The sequence below is a fragment of the Oncorhynchus tshawytscha genome, unplaced genomic scaffold, assembly GCF_018296145.1.
Source record: "Oncorhynchus tshawytscha isolate Ot180627B unplaced genomic scaffold, Otsh_v2.0 Un_contig_2992_pilon_pilon, whole genome shotgun sequence".
NCBI classification, from domain to species: Eukaryota; Metazoa; Chordata; class Actinopteri; order Salmoniformes; family Salmonidae; genus Oncorhynchus; species Oncorhynchus tshawytscha.
Genome location: NW_024609033.1, coordinates 57,811 through 77,017, shown reverse-complemented (window position 1 = coordinate 77,017; position 19,207 = coordinate 57,811). Strand labels below are relative to the sequence as shown.

At 42.8% G+C, this 19,207-nt stretch overlaps 1 pseudogene; it reads left to right on the top strand.

Moving 5' to 3' along the window:
• The first annotated feature begins 4,338 nt into the window (after positions 1-4,338).
• LOC121844130 lies at positions 4,339-5,256 on the top strand (annotated as a pseudogene).
• The last annotated feature ends 13,951 nt before the right edge of the window (positions 5,257-19,207 follow it).

Genomic DNA, 19,207 nt, shown 5'->3' with positions numbered 1-19,207 from the left:
CATCCGAAAGACAGCACCCTACACAGGGCAATGTCCCCAATCACTGCCCTGGGGTAATGGGATACATATTTATTTTTTTAGACCAGAGGAAAGAGTGCCTCCTACTGACCCTCCAACACCACTTCCAGCAGCATCTGGTCTCCCATCCAGGGACTGACCAGGACCAACCCTTCTTAGCTTCAGAAGCAAGCCAGCAGTGGTATGCAGGGTGGTATGCTGCTGGCATGGGATAGAGGGAGGAGAGGGATGGATAGCCGTTTTGCTAAGGCATTAAAAACTGTTACCGCATAACGCCTGCATTCAGATCATTCTCTTCCTGCTACACAAATCAGGAAGTTGAACCAATCCTTATTGGATGACGTAAGGTTCCTTGATAACAGTCATTGCTGTTAGGGACACCTCTGATTGGCTGATCAGGGTTGTAACCACTCCTGGTTACCTGTAAACCCTGCCTTTGACTCACATGATGAGGGTAAAGTGCAGGTCAGAGGGTAAAGTGCAGGTCAGAGGGTAAAGCTGAGTACAGATCAGTACTGTAACATTCATCTCTCTGGTGTTCAGCTCTGTTGGATCCACAACATTTTGAATTTACATGGTAAGAGAGAGAGAGAGATTAGGAGGACGTATCATCATCAGAACTGTCATCTCCGTGTGTAGCTTCACTGTTGGGTGGATATTGTGGACCTAGGACTGTATTTCAGTGGATTACTTTCTCTTGAAAAGAGGAAATTGTCGAGAGAAACTGAACGTATTCTTCAGAAGCTGTTACAGAACAGGGAGTGGCACTGTGTGAGAAAATGGCCTCCAAACTTTCTCTTCCTGAGGAGGATTTCTCATGTCCCTGTCTGCTGTAGCAGCTTCAGCTGTGTCTGAAGTAGAAGAGAGGGGGTCAGAGAGCTTCAGCTGGGTCTGAAGTAGAAGAGAGGGGGTCAGAGAGCTTCAGCTGGGTCTGAAGTAGAAGAGAGGGGTCAGAGAGCTTCAGCTGGGTCTGAAGTAGAAGAGAGGGGGTCAGAGAGCTTCAGCTGGGTCTGAGGTAGAAGAGAGGGGGTCAGAGAGCTTCAGCTGGGTCTGAGGTAGAAGAGAGGGGGTCAGAGAGCTTCAGCTGGGTCTGAAGTAGAAGAGAGGAGTCAGAGAGCTTCAGCTGTGTCTGAGGTAGAAGAGAGGGGGGTCAGAGAGCTTCAGCTGGGTCTGAGGTGGAAGAGAGGGGTCAGAGAGCTTCAGCTGGGTCTGAGGTAGAAGAGAGGGGTCAGAGAGCTTCAGCTGGGTCTGAGGTAGAAGAGAGGGGGTCAGAGAGCTTCAGCTGGGTCTGAGGTAGAAGAGAGGGGTCAGAGAGCTTCAGCTGGGTCTGAGGTAGAAGAGAGGAGTCAGAGAGCTTCAGCTGGGTCTGAGGTAGAAGAGAGGGGGTCAGAGAGCTTCAGCTGGGTCTGAGGTAGAAGAGAGGGGGTCAGAGAGCTTCAGAAGAGCAGAGAGCTTCAGCTGGGTCTGAGGTAGAAGAGAGGGGAGTCAGAGAGCTTCAGCTGGGTCTGAGGTAGAAGAGAGGGGGTCAGAGAGCTTCAGCTGGGTCTGAGGTAGAAGAGAGGAGTCAGAGAGCTTCAGCTGGTCTGAAGTAGAAGAGAGGGGTCAGAGAGCTTCAGCTGGGTCTGAGGTAGAAGAGAGGGGTCAGAGAGCTTCAGCTGGGTCTGAGGTAGAAGAGAGGGGTCAGAGAGCTTCAGCTGGGTCTGAGGTAGAAGAGAGGGGTCAGAGAGCTTCAGCTGGGTCTGAGGTAGAAGAGAGGAGTCAGAGAGCTTCAGCTGGGTCTGAGGTAGAAGAGAGGGGTCAGAGAGCTTCAGCTGGGTCTGAGGTAGAAGAGAGGGGTCAGAGAGCTTCAGCTGGGTCTGAGGTAGAAGAGAGGAGTCAGAGAGCTTCAGCTGGGTCTGAGGTAGAAGAGAGGGGTCAGAGAGCTTCAGCTGGGTCTGAGGTAGAAGAGAGGGGTCAGAGAGCTTTCAGCTGGGTCTGAGGTAGAAGAGAGGAGTCAGAGAGCTTCAGCTGGGTCTGAGGTAGAAGAGAGGAGTCAGAGAGCTTCAGCTGGGTCTGAGGTAGAAGAGAGGGGAGTCAGAGAGCTTCAGCTGGGTCTGAGGTAGAAGAGAGGGGTCAGAGAGCTTCAGCTGGGTCTGAGGTAGAAGAGAGGGGTCAGAGCGCTTCAGCTGGGTCTGAGGTAGAAGAGAGGGGTCAGAGAGCTTCAGCTGGGTCTGAGGTAGAAGAGAGGGGTCAGAGAGCTTCAGCTGTGTCTGAGGTAGAAGAGAGGGGAGTCAAAGAGCTTCAGCTGGGTCTGAGGTAGAAGAGAGGAGACAGAGAGCTTCAGCTGGGTCTGAGGTAGAAGAGAGGAGTCAGAGAGCTTCAGCTGGGTCTGAGGTAGAAGAGAGGAGACAGAGAGCTTCAGCTGGGTCTGAGGTAGAAGAGAGGGGTCAGAGAGCTTCAGCTGTGTCTGAAGTAGAAGAGAGGGGAGTCAGAGAGCTTCAGCTGGGTCTGAGGTAGAAGAGAGGGGTCAGAGAGCTGGTCAGAGAGCTTCAGCTGGGTCTGAGGTAGAAGAGAGGAGTCAGAGAGCTTCAGCTGGATCTGAGGTAGAAAAGAGGAGTCAGAGAGCTTCAGCTGGGTCTGAGGTAGAAGAGAGGAGTCAGAGAGCTTCAGCTGGGTCTGAGGTAGAAGAGAGGAGTCGGAGAGTTTCAGCTGGGTCTGAGGTAGAAGAGAGGAGTCAGAGAGCTTCAGCTGGGTCTTAGGTAGAAGAGAGGGGTCAGAGAGCTTCAGCTGGGCCTGAGGTAGAAGAGAGGGGTCAGAGAGCTTCAGCTGGGCCTGAGGTAGAAGAGAGGGGGTCAGAGAGCTTCAGCTGGGTCTGAGGTAGAAGAGAGGAGTCAGAGAGCTTCAGCTGGGTCTGAGGTAGAAGAGGGGAGTCAGAGAGTTTCAGCTGGGTCTGAGGTAGAAGAGGAGAGTCAGAGAGTTTCAGCTGGGTCTGAGGTAGAAGAGAGGGGTCAGAGAGCTTCAGCTGGGTCTGAGGTAGAAGAGAGGAGTCAGAGAGCTTCAGCTGGGTCTGAGGTAGAAGAGGGGAGTCAGAGAGTTTCAGCTGGGTCTGAGGTAGAAGAGGAGAGTCAGAGAGTTTCAGCTGGGTCTGAGGTAGAAGAGAGGGGTCAGAGAGCTTCAGCTGGGTCTGAGGTGCTCTGCAGTCTGCACAGTGAGAAACTCAAACCCTTCTGTCTGGAGGATAAACAGCCCATCTGTGTGGTGTGTCAGTCCTCAAAGAAACATAGATCTCATGTCTGTGTCCCTGTAGATGAGTCTGTCCAGGATGTCTGTGTCCCTGTAGATGAGGATGTCCAGGATGTCTGTGTCCCTGTAGATGAGTCTGTCCAGGATGTCTGTGTCCCTGTAGATGAGTCTGTCCAGGATGTCTGTGTCCCTGTAGATGAGTCTGTCCAGGATTATAAGGAGGAACTCCAGACTGTCCTGAAGCCCTTAAAGGAGAAGCTGAAGGCCTTTAAGAAAGTTTAACCTTTAATGAAACAGCAGAACACATGAAGAGTCAGGTCCAGCACACAGAGAAACAGATGAGGAAAGAGTTTGAGAAGCTTCACCAGTTTCTACGAGATGAAGAGGCAGCCAGGATAGCTGCACTGAGGGAGGAAGAGGAGGCCAGGCTAGCTGCACTGAGGGAGGAAGAGGAGGCCAGGCTAGCTGCACTGAGGAGGAAGAGGCAGCCAGGCTAGCTGCACTGAGGGAGGAAGAGGAGGCCAGGCTAGCTGCACTGAGGGAGGAAGAGGAGGCCAGGCTAGCTGCACTGAGGGAGGAAGAGGAGGCCAGGCTAGCTGCACTGAGGGAGGAAGAGGAGGCCAGGCTAGCTGCACTGAGGGAGGAAGAGGAGGCCAGGCTAGCTGCACTGAGGGAGGAAGAGGAGGCCAGGCTAGCTGCACTGAGGGAGGAAGAGGAGGCCAGGCTAGCTGCACTGAGGGAGGAAGAGGCAGCCAGGATAGCTGCACTGAGGGAGGAAGAGGCAGCCAGGATAGCTGCACTGAGGGAGGAAGAGGCAGCCAGGATAGCTGCACTGAGGGAGGAAGAGGCAGCCAGGCTAGCTGCACTGAGGGAGGAAGAGGAGGCCAGGCTAGCTGCACTGAGGGAGGAAGAGGCAGGCCAGGCTAGCTGCACTGAGGGAGGAAGAGGAGGCCAGGCTAGCTGCACTGAGGGAGGAAGAGGCAGCCAGGCTAGCTGCACTGAGGGAGGAAGAGGCAGCCAGGATAGCTGCACTGAGGGAGGAAGAGGCAGCCAGGATAGCTGCACTGAGGGAGGAAGAGGCAGCCAGGATAGCTGCACTGAGGGAGGAAGAGGAGCAGAAGAGTCAGATTGATGAAGAAGAAGATTGAAGAGATAAGCAGAAAGACATCATCACTTTCAGACTCAATCAAAGCCATAGAGGAGGAGCTGAAAGATGAAGACATCTCATTCCTGCAGAACTTCAGGACCACAAAGGAAAGATCCCAGTACATACTGCTGGATCCACAGCTGGTCTCAGGAGCTCTGATAGACAAGGCCAAACACCTGGGCAACCTGCAGTTCAGAGTCTGGGAGAAGATGCAGGGGATCCTCACATACACTCCTGTGATTCTGGACCCCAACGCTGCTTCCCCTGGCTCTCTCTGTCTGATGATCTGACCACTGAGATACACAGGCACAAAACAACAGCTCCCTGACAACCCAGAGAGATTCGTGAAGTATATAGATGTTCTGGGATCTGAGGGGTTCTGCTCAGGGAAACACAGCTGGGAAGTGGAGGGTGGGGGACCACAGTCACTGTGAGAGAGTGTGGTCTGTGGCTAAAGAGGGTGCGGCTAAAGAGTCCCTTGACAGGAAGGGGAAGGGGTGTGCATCACCACAGGATGGGATCTGTTGTATAGAGCAGCAGAATGGTACCATTAAAGAAGGAGGAGGTGACATCATCAGTCTGAAGAGGACATCCCAGAGGATCAGAGTGCAGCTGGACTACGACAGGGAGGGGAAGGTGTCCTTCTACGATCCCAAAGACACACTGATCTCCACTTATAAAGACACATTTACTGAGAGACTGTTTCCATACCTTGGTATGGGAGAGGCTGCTGATGACAACAACCCTGATATACACATCTGCCAATCAAAGGTGTCTCTGACAGTGATGTCATCCCAGTAAGGTGTGCGTATGTGTACGCGTACGAGCGTGCCTGCATGTGGGTGAAATGTGTCAGTTTCAGTGGACATTATCAGGAGATATTCTTTAAACAATACAAAACATATCCATACAAATGACCCCCCCCCTAGACCCCCCTGCTCACCCCCCACCCCTCCACCTCCAGACTGCCCTGCAAACTTGACTCAAATACGATTCCCTCAAGATTGATCTGATGTCCAAAAGATTTCACATCAACATTTTGTGATATAAAACGTTTAAGTTTCATGTATTTGAAAATATCTACATTGATCAATCCAAAATTGATTTTTTAATTTCCTATTACCAAGTAATGTATGGTTTCCATGCCTATAGTTTTCCATGTGGACCAATTTATCAGTGGATTCTGAAAAGCTATCCAAGGATTGTTCCAGAAGGTTGTGTTTTTAGGGAGGGATATTGGTTCTTGTTGAATACATTTCATTTTCTTCCATATTGTTAGTGTTCTATATTGTTAGTGTTCTATATTGTTAGTGTTCTATATTGTTAGTGTTCTATATTGTTAGTGTTCTATATTGTTATAGTGTTCTATATTGTTATAGTGTTCTATATTGTTATATTGTTAGTGTTATTTCTATATTGTTATAGTGTTCTATATTGTTATAGTGTTCTATATTGTTATAGTGTTCTATATTGTTATAGTGTTCCATATTGTTATAGTGTTCCATATTGTTATATATTGTTATAGTGTTCTATATTGTTATAGTGTTCTATATTGTTATGTTCTATATTGTTATTGTTATAGTGTTCCATATTGTTATAGTGTTCTATATTGTTATAGTGTTCTATATTGTTTCTATATTGTTATTTCCATATTGTTATAGTGTTCTATATTGTTATAGTTTCTATATTGTTATAGTGTTCTATATTGTTATAGTGTTCCATATTGTTATAGTGTTCCATATTGTTATAGTGTTCTATATTGTTATTGTTCTATATTGTTATAGTGTTCCATATTGTTATAGTGTTCTATATTGTTATATTGTTATAGTTCTATTGTTATTGTTATATTGTTTGTTGTTCTATATTGTTATTGTGTTCCATATTGTTATAGTGTTCTATATTGTTAGTGTTCTATATTGTTATTGTTTCTATATTGTTATTGTGTTCCATATTGTTATAGTGTTCTATATTGTTAGTGTTCTATATTGTTAGTGTTCTATATTGTTCTATATTGTTATATTGTGTTCCATATTGTTATGTTCTAGTGTTCTATATTGTTATTGTGTTCCATATTGTTATTGTGTTCTATATTGTTATAGTGTTCCATATTGTTATAGTGTTCTATATTGTTATAGTGTTCCATATTGTTATAGTGTTCTATATTGTTATAGTGTTCCATATTGTTATAGTGTTCTATATTGTTATAGTGTTCCATATTGTTATAGTGTTCTATATTGTTAGTGTTCTATATTTTTATTGTGTTCTATATTGTTATAGTGTTCTATATTGTTATAGTGTTCCATATTGTTATAGTGTTCTATATTGTTAGTGTTCTATATTGTTATTGTGTTCTTAACTATGAAGTTGTTCATGTTCTTAGCTTTATCCTTTGAAAATAGACACAAAAATATTCTGGGGATGAGCATGTGCATCTTCAATATGTACCCATTGTTCCTCTTTAGTACATTTAACTATATGTCCCAAGTGAAAGCCCTGGGTAGAGATTTGATACAATTCCAAGTCTGGAAGGTTAAAACCTCAGTCTTAGGAAGATGGAAAATGTTCCTTGTAAGTCTGAGTTTTATTTGTATACTTTTTAAAAGAATGTCTTCGGTGGGCTAATTGGCATTACCCAGAATAAGTATAAAAACTTTGCCATTCTGAAGAGGTTTATTCTTCCTGTTAGATTTATGGGAAGATTGTTCCATTTAATTAGGTCTGCTTTCATATTGGTCTGCTTTCAATTATTAAGCATCCTAAGTGTTTGATATTTTTTGTAGTCTATTTAAAAGATTGCTGTTTTTTCCACGTACATTTTATATTCTAAGATTTTAGAGTATTCTGAAAATATTTAGGGCAGGGAAGGGGGAATTGAGTTTTCAATATTGATCAGGTATATCAGGAGATTGTATATACTAATTATATTAATGTTTACCAATACTGATGATACCTGCTACATTTGGGTCCTGTCTAATTCTTTCTGCAAGCGGTTCAATTGCCAGTGCAAACAGGAGGGGGGAGAGAGGACATCCTTGTCTTGTCTTGACATCCTTGTCTTATAAAATGCATTATTTCATCTGGAAAGTTGAAAGCTTCCAAAGTTTTGAAGCGAATAGCCAATTCAAGATGGTCGAAATCCTTTTCGGCATTAACATTGAATAAATCTATATCTTTTTGCATATTGTATTATACTGAAACATGTTATTGTATTTGTTTGTAAGTGTCTATTTAAAAAAAGTTTGATTGATATGTATCTAGTCTGGTAAAACTTTTCCCATTCTATTGCTTTATCACTTTTAAGAATCAATTGTTTATATTAATCTAATTATCCAGGGTCAATCGTGGTTGTTATTCTTACAAGAGTGTGCTGCATTGGGAACATTTAAAGTTAGAAGTAAAATTATTTGTTTCTAATGCAATTCACTTTCAAATGTGAAATACGGTATATTTATGTGATAAACCATCACACCACCTCCTCCATGCTTCACGGTGGGAACCACACATGCGGAGATCATCCGTTCACCTACTCTGCATCTCAAAAAGACATGGCAGTTCGAACCAAAAATCTCAAATTTGGAATCATCATACCAAAGGACAGATTTCCACCGGTCTAAACACTGCTCGTGTTTCTCGATCCAAGCAAGTCTCTTCTTATTATTGGTGTCCTTTAGTAGTGGTTTCTTTACAGCAGTTCCACCATGAAGGCCTGATTCACGCGGTCTCCTCTGAACAGTTGATGTTGAGATGCACCTGTTACTTGAACTCTGAAGTATTTATTTGGGCTGCAATCTAATCTAATAATGATGGACTATTGTTTCTCTTTGCTTATTTGAGCTGTTCTTGCCATAGCCCTATATGGTAAAATAATAAGTCTATACTATATTCTGTATACCATCCCTACCTTGTCACATCACAACTGATTGGCTCAAACGCATTAAGAAGGAAATACATTTTAACAAGGCACAATGTAAATATATTCCAGGTGACTACCTCATGAAGCTGGTTGAGAAAATACCAATAGTGTACAAAGCTGTCATCAAGGCAAAGGGTGGCTACTTTGAAGAATCTAAAATCTCAAATATATTTTGATTTGTTTAACACTTTTTTGGTTACTACATGATTCCATATGTGTTATTTCATAGTTTTGAATTCTTCACTATTATTCTACAATGTAGAAAATAGTTAAAAAAATAAAGAAAAACCCTTGAATGAGTGGGTGTGTCCAAACGTTTGACTGGTACTGTATGTCTAGATTGAACTTTAGATAGACCTCTCAGTAGTGTTATCCATGTGCTCTGTGCTGATCTGATGATGATGTGAATGGTTGGGTGTGGTGTCTCATTATGTTATGGTTGTGGTATGGGTGTGGTATGGGTGCGGTATGGGTGCGGTATGGGTGCAGTATGGGTGTGGTATGGGTGTGGTATGGGTGCGGTATGGGTGCAGTATGGTTGTGGTATGGTTGCGGTATCATTGTGGTATGGTTGTGGTATGGTTGCGGTATGGGTGTGGTATGGGTGCGGTATGGGTGTGGTATGGGTGCATGGGTGCGGTATGGGTGCGGTATGGGTGCGGTATGGGTGCGGTATGGGTGTGGTATGGGTGTGGTATGGGTGCAGTATGGGTGCGGTATGGGTGTGGTATGGGTGTGGTATGGGTGCGGTATGGGTGCAGTATGGGTGCGGTATGGGTGTGGTATGGGTGCGGTATGGGTGCGGTATGGGTGCGGTATGGGTGTGGTATGGGTGCGGTATGGGTGTGGTATAATGTCATGTTATTGTTGTTGTTTCTACAGTAATTGTCTCTCTGGGAATTGAATTGATATTGAAACAGAAAATTAAATCATATAAAACAATTTTTTAAAATTTGACCTTTATTTAACCAGGTAGGCTAGTTGAGAAAAATTCTCATCAGACAGCTTCTCTAATTAACAGCTATCAATCCTCCTGAGATCGGACACATTGATAAATGACAACCACCCACAGACTAGCTAAATATGAATATATTCCTATTTAAATACATTACAATCTGAATACAGCTGCAAAGCCACAACATGGGGTCTTTGGTGGCAGCCGTACAAGAATAACACGTTGTGACCAACTGGGCCACGTGGGGATATCAAATGAATGAGCTACATGAGATAATGCTAGGACTAAAAGAGATGTATAAGATGGAATGACCCCATGGCTGAGGCAGAGGGTCTGTGGTACTCTACCCTACACTACTGCTGGTTGTTATATTATGGGATGTCGTGGGTCTCACCTATGTGCAAATACACTCTTGGGTGTTGAGGACAGAGAGGTTCTGGACGGAGCCCCTCAGGAGAGCAGAACACACCTGGAATACAGAGGAATTGGTTAGAACAGATATTAGCATTAGCTATTAGCATTAACAGACCTATAATAGAGAGGAGTGGATTAGCACAGATACCAGCTTTAGCCAATAGCCATTAACACACCTAAAATACAGAGGAGTGGATTAGCACAGATACCAGCTTTAGCCATTAGCCATTAGCATTAACAGACCTATAATACAGAGGAGTGGATTAAAGATAGGGCAGAATACTGCCCCCTTTGGAGGAATTGCGTGCCCATAGTAAACAGGAAAAAAATCTGTCAGAAATTGCTAATAAATGCATATAATAATTATTATTGAATAGAAAACTCTAAAGCTTCTAAAACCGTTCAAAATATGTCTGTATGTAAAGCAGAACTCTCAGGGCAGCCATTCTCCCAAACTCTCTCGTCATCAGAAAAGTTGGGCCAACTTTGACGTCATCGCCCCCACCCTTCCCAACCAGCTACGGATCTGGGAATAGTTTCTATCTCTTCAGCGCGATGTCTCCTTTCAATGGGGCATTTCATTGTGAGAATCGTGCGCTCCCTCGCCCTTTGGCGGGCTAAAACCTTCGGGTCATGCGAAAATACATGCACTTCCATGCGCGCGTCGCAGTCTGGAGCTCTCTTTGTTCCAGGTTTGACCAAACGATGTAGGTTTGTCTGTTCGAGCTAAGGATTGTTTTGCACGTTTAGAACATCCTAAAGTTTGATTCTGCACTTAGTTTGACCAGTTTAGTCGACATATAATATGTAATTTTGAAGTTTTGATGCACATCCACTAGAATTTTGGCTGCATTTCAGACGGAATTTGTCGCATAGCCCAAAGACACAGACTTGAAAACCAAACGCAGTTTTTGGTAAGTATGACTCCTTCCACGGCTTCTGATCGAAGAACATCAAAGGTAAGGGAATATTTATGTGGTAATTTTGTGTTTCTGTGGACTCAAACATAGAGGAGACATAATGCTAATTTCTGAGATATGCCTAGTGAACGAACTCTAACATTAAAAATAAATGTAACACAGCGGTTGCATTAAGAAGAAGTGTATCTTTCTAACTATATGTAGAACATGTATATTTAGTCAAAGTTTATGATGTGTATTGCTTGTTATCTGACTTTATCTGGCGGAGCTATCATCATTTCTCCGGACATTTGAGTAGCATTTTTTGAACATGGCGTCATTGTAAACAGAGATTTATGGATATAAATTGCATATTATTGAAAAAACATAAATGTACTGTGTAACATGTCCTATTACTGTCATCTGATGAAGATTTTCAAAAGGTTAGTGAATTATTTTTTTCTTTTAATCCTGCTTGTTGATTGCATATTTTGTTCAACTTGGCTATTCAAATTAGCTGTGTCTTTGGTGGTGGTTTGACATAAATATGTGCTATGTTTTCACTCTTGGTAAAACATTTTAGAAATCTGACTTGCTGGCTAGATGAACAAGGTGTTTATCTTTCAGCTAGGACTTGTTAATGTGTGGAGGTTAAATATTTCTGAGAATATTTTTGCATTCCGTGCGCCACCGTTCCAGCTGAACGTGGGAGGGGTCGTTCCCAAAAGGGAACCTATCCCGTCAACAGGCTTTAGCACAGATACCAGCTTTAGCCAATAGCCATTAGCTATTAGCATTAACACACCTATAATACAGAGGAGTGGATTAGCACAGATACCAGCTTTAACCATTAGCCATTAGCATTAACAGACCTATAATACAGAGGAGTGGATTAGCACAGATACCAGCTTTGGCCAATAGCCATTAGCATTAACAGACCTATAATACAGAGGAGTGGATTAGCACAGATACCAGCTTTAGCCAATAGCCATTAGCTATTAGCATTAACAGACCTATAATACAGAGGAGTGGATTAGCACAGATACCAGCTTTAACCATTAGCCATTAGCATTAACAGACCTATAATACAGAGGAGTGGATTAGCACAGATACCAGCTTTAGCCAATAGCCATTAGCATTAACAGACCTATAATACAGAGGAGTGGATTAGCACAGATACCAGCTTTAACCATTAGCATTAACAGACCTATAATACAGAGGAGTGGATTAGCACAGATACCAGCTTTAGCCAATAGCCATTAACACACCTAAAATACAGAGGAGTGGATTAGCACAGATACCAGCTTTAACCAATAGCCATTAACACACCTATAATACAGAGGAGTGGATTAGCACAGATACCAGCTTTAACCAATAGCCATTAACACACCTATAATACAGAGGAGTGGATTAGCACAGATACCAGCTTTAGCCAATAGCCATTAGCATTAACAGACCTATAATACAGAGGAGTGGATTAGCACAGATACCAGCTTTAGCCATTAGCCATTAGCATTAACAGACCTATAATACAGAGGAGTGGATTAGCACAGATACCAGCTTTAGCCATTAGCCATTAGCATTAACAGACCTATAATACAGAGGAGTGGATTAGCACAGATACCAGCTTTAGCCATTAGCCATTAGCATTAACAGACCTATAATACAGAGGAGTGGATTAGCACAGATACCAGCTTTAGCCATTAGCCATTAGCATTAACAGACCTATAATACAGAGGAGTGGATTAGCACAGATACCAGCTTTAGCCTTTAGCCATTAGCATTAACAGACCTATAATACAGAGGAGTGGATTAGCACAGATACCAGCTTTAGCCATTAGCCATTAGCCATTAAAACACGGAGGGACTTGGATGAAATGACTGAATGACATGTTTGTGTACATTTATTTTGCAATGCTCACGCACGCAACGTGGCCAGTTTGGTCAGCATGTTAGTCTATCCTGTTTGATGCAACACCATCTGGCCATTGGACATGGCGGTTCATGGGAGTGGTTACAATGTATCACTGATCAAACGTTCTCGTAAGGCCCATTGACATGATGGTTGATGAGAGTGGCTACAATGTATCACTGATCAAACATTCTCGTAAGGCCCATTGGACATGGCGGTTCACTGATCAAACGAGGCCCATTGGATGGTTGATGAGAGTTTACAATGTATCACTGATCAAACGTTCTCGTAAGGCCCATTGGACATAGTGGTTCATGGGAGTGGTTACAATGTATCACTGATCAAACGTTCTCGTAAGGCCCATTGACATGATGGTTGATGGGAGTGGTTACAATGTATCACTGATCAAACGTTCTCGTAAGGCCCGTGGCTTTGGAGCAAACCAGTTAAAAAAACATTTAAACGAAGTTGGGATACTTAATGTTCAGAGAAATCCAAAATCAAATGTTTTATCCCCCCACAAAATTAAAATCAGTGCCGTTATCACAAGACATAATTTCCATGTTATAGTCTAACTAGAATATATGGCTATAAAACCAGAGAGGAAGAGGCGAACTTTAGGTAACTTTAGGGTAACTTTAGGTAACTTTAAGGTAACTTTAGGTAACTTTAGGGATACTTTAGGTAACTTTAAGGTAACTTTAAGGTAGCTTTAGGTAACTTTAGGGTTTCTTTAGGTAACTTTAGGGTACCTTTAGGGTTACTTTAGGTAACTTTAGGGTTATTTTAGGTAACTTTAGGGTTATTTTAGGTAACTTTAGGGTTACCTTAGGGTAACTTTAGGGTAACTTTAGGGTTACTTAGGGTAACTTTAGGTAACTTTAGGGTAACTTTAGGGTTACTTTAGGTTACTTTAGGTAACTTTAGGGTTAATTTAGGTTACTTTAGGGTAACTTTAGGTTTACTTTAGGTTACTTTAGGTACCTTTAGGGTAGCTTTAGGTAACTTTAGGGTTACTTTAGGGTTACTTTAGGTTACTTTAGGTACCTTTAGGGTAGCTTTAGGTAACTTTAGGGTTAATTTAGGTTACTTTAAGGTAACTTTAGGTACCTTTAGGGTAGCTTTAGGTAACTTTAGGGTTACTTTAGGTAACTTTAGGGTTACTTTAGGTAACTTTAGGGTAACTTTAGGTTAATTTAGGTTAATTTAGGTAACTTTAGGGTAACTGTAGGTAACTTTAGGGTTACTTTAGGTTACTTTAGGTACCTTTAGGGTAGCTTTAGGTACCTTTAGGGTAGCTTTAGGTAACTTTAGGTTACTTTAGGTAACTTTAGGGTAACTTTAGGGTAACTTTAGGGTTACTTTAGGTTACTTTGCAGGGTAAGACAGTTCATACTTAGTGAGACACAGATTACCAGATCAATGCACATTGTTCTGCCTGCCCCTCCTCTCTCTCCCTCCCTCTGAGTGGGCGGTGGTGTTTTTGTCTCCTCATATGAAACTACAGTAGGCTGTATCGATGAGTCTATTCAGATATCCTGGTACGTCGTTCCTCGGAAACACCTTGGTCACGGCCTGTTTGTTTTGTCTTTTAGGGTAGGCGACACTACGGCTATTTAAACGCTGACACGAAACCTTCTCTGGAGACATGAACGGCATTTCACTTGTCTGTAAAGTAATGCCGCTTCTGAAGCGGGATTAAGATCCGTCACTAGGCGACCGGAACTGTCAATCCTAGCCTGACTGTTGCCTGCGCGCAGACCACTGTCTCCTAAAAAAGTAGTTTAGAGTTTGTTAAATATTGCCACTTACCAAGACATTGAAAACACTTCTAACACACACAACACACACACACACACACACACACACGCAGGAAATGCACACCAGACTATTGTCTCACTCACCAGGTCCAGAGAACAGTCTGTGTTGGACAAGTCCAGAGTCGTCAGGCTGTTGGGTTGGCCCAGGAAATGGTAGAAATGCTGGGAGAAAAATTGAGGAAAAAACACACAGGTTTTAGAAACAAGACAGTCTGGATGGATGAATGATGGTCTGATGCTGTCTATAGGTAACAGGTGATACTGTCTGGATAAATGATGGTCTGATGCTGTCTAAAGGTAACAGGTGATACTGTCTGGATAAATGATGGTCTGATGCTGTCTATAGGTAACAGGTAATACTGTCTGGATAAATGATGGTCTATAGGTAACAGGTAATACCTGTCTGGATGAATGATGGTCTGATGCTTTCTATAGGTAACAAGTAATACTGTCTGGATAAATGATGGTCTGATGCTGTCTATAGGTAACAGGTGATACTGTCTGAATAAATGATGGCCTGATGCTGTCTATAGGTAACAGGATAAATGATGGCCTGATGCTGTCTATAGGTAACAAGTAATACTGTCTGGATAAATGATGGTCTATAGGTAACAGGTGATACTGTCTGGATAAATGATGGCCTGATGCTGTCTAAAGGTAACAGGTGATACTGTCTGGATAAATGATGGTCTGATGCTGTCTATAGGTAACAGGTGATACTGTCTGGATAAATGATGGTCTGATGCTGTCTATAGGTAACAGGTGATACTGTCTGGATAAATGATGGCCTGATGCTGTCTATAGGTAACAAGTAATACTGTCTGGATAAATGATGGTCTGATGCTGTCTATAGGTAACAGGATAAATGATGGTCTGATGCTGTCTAAAGGTAACAGGTGATACTGTCTGGATAAATGATGGTCTGATGCTGTCTATAGGTAACAGGTAATACTGTCTGGATAAATGATGGCCTGATGCTGTCTATAGGTAACAGGTAATACTGTCTGGATAAATGATGGCCTGATGCTGTCTATAGGTAACAGGTAATACTGTCTGGATAAATGATGGCCTGATGCTGTCTATAGGTAACAGGTGATACTGTCTGGATAAATGATGGTCTATAGGTAACAGGTAATACTGTCTGGATAAATGATGGTCTATAGGTAACAGGTAGTACTGTCAGGATAAATGATGGTCTGATGCTGTCTATAGGTAACAGGTGATACTGTCTGGATAAATGATGGTCTGATGCTGTCTATAGGTAACAGGTAATACTGTCTGGATAAATGATGGTCTGATGCTGTCTATAGGTAACAGGATAAATGATGGTCTGATGCTGTCTATAGGTAACAGGTGATACTGTCTGAATAAATGATGGCCTGATGCTGTCTATAGGTAACAGGATAAATGATGGCCTGATGCTGTCTATAGGTAACAGGTAATACTGTCTGGATAAATGATGGCCTGATGCTGTCTATAGGTAACAGGTAATACTGTCTGGATAAATGATGGCCTGATGCTGTCTATAGGTAACAGGTGATACTGTCTGGATAAATGATGGTCTATAGGTAACAGGTGATACTGTCTGGATAAATGATGGTCTATAGGTAACAGGTAATACTGTCTGGATAAATGATGGTCTATAGGTAACAGGTGATACTGCCTGGATAAATGATGGTCTATAGGTAACAGGTAATACTGTCTGGATGAATGATGGTCTGATGCTGTCTATAGGTAACAGGTGATACTGCCTGGATAAATGATGGTCTATAGGTAACAGGTAATACTGTCTGGATGAATGATGGTCTGATGCTTTCTATAGGTAACAGGTAATACTGTCTGGATTGATAAATGATGGCCTGATGCTGTCTATAGGTAACAGGTGATACTGTCTGGATAAATGATGGTCTGATGCTGTCTATAGGTAACAGGTGATACTGTCTGGATAAATGATGGCCTGATGCTGTCTATAGGTAACAAGTAATACTGTCTGGATAAATGATGGTCTGATGCTGTCTATAGGTAAAAGGTGATACTGTCTGAATAAATGATGGTCTGATGCTGTCTATAGGTAACAGGTGATACTGTCTGGATAAATGATGGTCTATAGGTAACAGGTGATACTGTCTGGATAAATGATGGTCTATAGGTAACAGGTAATACTGTCTGGATGAAATGATGGTCTGATGCTGTCTATAGGTAACAGGTGATACTGTCTGGATGAATGATGGTCTGATGCTGTCTATAGGTAACAGGTGATACTGTCTGGATGAATGATGGTCTGATGCTGTCTATAGGTAATACTGGATAAATGATGGCCTGATGCTGTCTATAGGTAACAGGTAATACTGTCTGGATAAATGATGGTCTGATGGTCTATAGGTAACAGGTGATACTGTCTGGATAAATGATGGCCTGATGCTGTCTAAGGTAACAGGTAATACTGTCTGGATAAATGATGGCCTGATGCTGTCTATAGGTAACAGGTAATACTGTCTGGATAAATGATGGTCTGATGCTGTCTATAGGTAACAGGATAATACTGTCTGAATAAATGATGGTCTATAGGTAACAGGTGATACTGTCTGGATAAATGATGGTCTGATGCTGTCTATAGGTAACAGGTAATACTGTCTGGATAAATGATGGTCTGATGCTGTCTATAGGTAACAGGAATAAAAATGATGGCCTGATGCTGTCTATAGGTAACAGGTGATACTGTCTGAATAAATGATGGTCTGATGCTGTCTAGGTAACAGGTATAAATGATGGTCTGATGCTGTCTGGTAACAGGTGTCTGATAAATGATGGCCTGATGCTGTCTATAGGTAACAGGTGATACTGTCTGGATAAATGATGGTCTATAGGTAACAGGTGATACTGTCTGGATAAATGATGGTCTATAGGTAACAGGTGATACTGTCTGGATAAATGATGGTCTATAGGTAACAGGTAATACTGTCTGGATAAATGATGGTCTATAGGTAACAGGTGGTACTGTCTGGATAAATGATGGTCTATAGGTAACAGGTAATACTGTCTGGATGAATGATGGTCTGATGCTTTCTATAGGTAACAGGATGACAGGTCTATAGGTATAATACTGTCTGGATAAATGATGGTCTGATGCTGTCTATAGGTAACAGGTCTGGATAAATGATGGTCTGATGCTGTCTATAGGTAACAGGATAAATGATGGTCTGATGCTGTCTATAGGTAACAGGTAATATTGTCTGGATAAATGATGGTCTGATGCTGTCTATAGGTAACAGGTTAAATGATGGCCTGATGCTGTCTATAGGTAACAGGTAATACTGTCTGGATAAATGATGGCCTGATGCTGTCTATAGGTAACAGGTAATACTGTCTGGATAAATGATGGCCTGATGCTGTCTATAGGTAACAGGTGATACTGTCTGGATAAATGATGGTCTATAGGTAACAGGTAATACTGTCTGGATGGATAAATGATGGTCTGATGCTGTCTATAGGTAACAGGTGATACTGTCTGAATAAATGATGGTCTATAGGTAACAGGTAATACTGTCTGGATAAAATGATGGTCTGATGCTGTCTATAGGTAACAGGTAGTACTGTCAGGATAAATGATGGTCTGATGCTGTCTATAGGTAACAGGTGATACTGTCTGGATAAATGATGGTCTGATGCTGTCTATAGGTAACAGGTAATACTGTCTGGATAAATGATGGTCTGATGCTGTCTATAGGTAACAGGATAAATGATGGTCTGATGCTGTCTATAGGTAACAGGTAATACTGTCTGGATATATTATGGTCTGTAGGTAACAGGTAATAATGCTTCCTGTCAACGTATAGTGATTTCTCTGAAGGCCATTGTATCTCTTGTCAGGGGTTGTCATGGGTGACCCTTCAAGATTGTGATCAACAGCTATACTGAGAGCACTGAGGTCATCAGATGTGTGTGTCTGTGTGTGTGTATGGGCACGTGTTCCCATGGGAACCCCTGAACAAAGCTACATCAGGCCTGACGGTCTCAGAAAGTGAAGGCTTCTAATCCATCACCCTTTAAGCCAATCAGAAGGACTTGTCCTCTGACATCAACCTTCCCATCAGTCTCTAGTAGCTCACAGTGTGTCAAGATCTACAAGGTGATCCCACAGAGTCAGATGACTGATTTAAACCCAGCTGACTACAGCCTCGCCACGGAGACACAGGCATCAACACTGAGCTGGGTAGAGAGACTAGCGAACACAATCAATGTGGTATGATTGATGCTCAGTGTGATTTGGACTGTGGTTGTGTTGTGCGTCTCCCTGGCTCAGAGGAGGGAGACGACGCAATAGGACTCGGTGTTTGAAGACTAGACAACCTGGTTCCACTGGATCTCTCCCGTCTTCAGTTAAGTCTTGTTTCAATATCTGTGCAAATGAACAAAACGTCCCTTTCTCCTCTCAACTCTACCCATTATGACTCTGTTATTAAGGAAGTGACCAAGACAGATGTGACCATGTCGCCACCTACCGGGATGTCGTCTGCCCGCAGTATGTTCCCTGAGAGGTCCAGGTGACTGAGCGTGCTGGGGATGGACTGGTTGGCACTCAGTGACTGGGCAAGGCTGTTCACCCCTGGGACAACACACAGAGGGGTAGAGGATGGTTAGAGACAGAGTGTAACTCTGTGTTGTCTGCTCACACTGCTATGCTTTATCTTGGCCAGGTCCAGTTGCAAATGAGAACTTGTTCTCAACTAGCCTACCTGGTTAAATAAAGGTAAATAAAAAGGTTTTTAAAAGAGTAATGTACAGTAATACAGGCCTGTTCATCCCTGGGTACAGAGAACAGGTTAGAGACAGATGGATAATGTGCAGGTAACAGGTAACCTGTTATTATTACAGGCCTGTTCACCCCTGGGTACAGAGAACAGGTT